Here is a 1444-nt window from a genome sequence, read left to right on the forward strand (position 1 = left end):
ATGATTTAATTATAACATTGTAACACATGATTCACTTCTACTTTTAAAAAAATTTCATTAAGTTCTATTTTATCGAAGCCACTTTTTTCAACTGCAACATTTTTTTTATTAATACTGAGTTTTACACTATTTAAAATAGAATTAATTTACCATAATCTCATAATTAAAGAAGGAAATATAATTGAAAATTTATCTATCTAATGATTAGTCTTAAAAATTCAATAATAAGAATAATTCTTTTCTTTTCTTTTATTGCTAATAATTCATACATTAGAAATACAAATACGCAGGATTAGTGATAAAACTAATCTAACACATTGCTAATGCAACCAGCGAGAAAGACAGAAAAAACAAGAGGAATGGTATATGCATAAACTGGCAAGATAAGCGAAAACAATCAAAACTATAAAAAGGACGTTCTTAATAAATACTGTTACATATAAGTAAGATATTCACGATTTTATTTGCACACCATATATAATAATAGTTATAATTATTACCCAATGTATATCTATAGTATAGTAGATAAAGAAATTTATAATTGTTGCAGCATCCCCGAGGTGACCATTATCATTATCGCAACAATCAGGCAAAGATGCTATCAGAGAAATCTATCAGAATATTATTAATACTCATATAATTATTCCATTTTTTTTTTAAATTCAAAAACATGTACACATTAAAATCGGAAAGGAATAACATGATGCACATAAACAAATATATTAAAAGTTTAATCTTGTTGAAAAATTGATCATATAGATGCCTAACTACAGCGATCATGATAACTTATAACTGCATCAAGAGGCTGCCACATTTCATAAACTCATCGTACATATAGTTTATTCTATCGCTTTGATATTTACACAGCTCATTGGTCGCAATTATACAATCGCTATTTTAAATAGGTAACAAATTCATGATAAATCGTTACCTGTGGAAATAACCGTGAAATAAAAGCTTTATCAACATGACAATATGTATATAGGACAACTCATTTTAATTGCACACCGCAAATATTTTTATCGTTTCTCTCTCTCTTACTAACTAAAAAGAAAAAAACTTTTTCCTAAAATAAACAACTAAGATATTTGAAGTGTACATTAAAATGGTACTTCCTGTATCTGAAGATAAGATAATGTAATTTGTTTTCTTATCGTTTCATTTAATCTTATGAAATTATAGCTCAATAGTACTTGCATGACTTTATGTGTTAATCATAACTATTCAGAATGTATCGTAAAGATTGGAATCGTAAAACAATATCATTGGATTAAGAAAATCAGATTATGCGTCAGATTTAAGAACTTGGACCGAAATTACATTATGAATTAAAATTTCGGCTTGTAGTCAGAGGCAAACTTTCGATTTTGGTATCGGTTTCAGTTCTTTTAATAATAAAGGTGATCATTACAAGTACAATATTTAATATTATATTATAAATTAT

Source organism: Atta colombica, unplaced genomic scaffold, assembly GCF_001594045.1.
Source record: "Atta colombica isolate Treedump-2 unplaced genomic scaffold, Acol1.0 scaffold141, whole genome shotgun sequence".
In the NCBI taxonomy this organism is placed as follows: domain Eukaryota; kingdom Metazoa; phylum Arthropoda; class Insecta; order Hymenoptera; family Formicidae; genus Atta; species Atta colombica.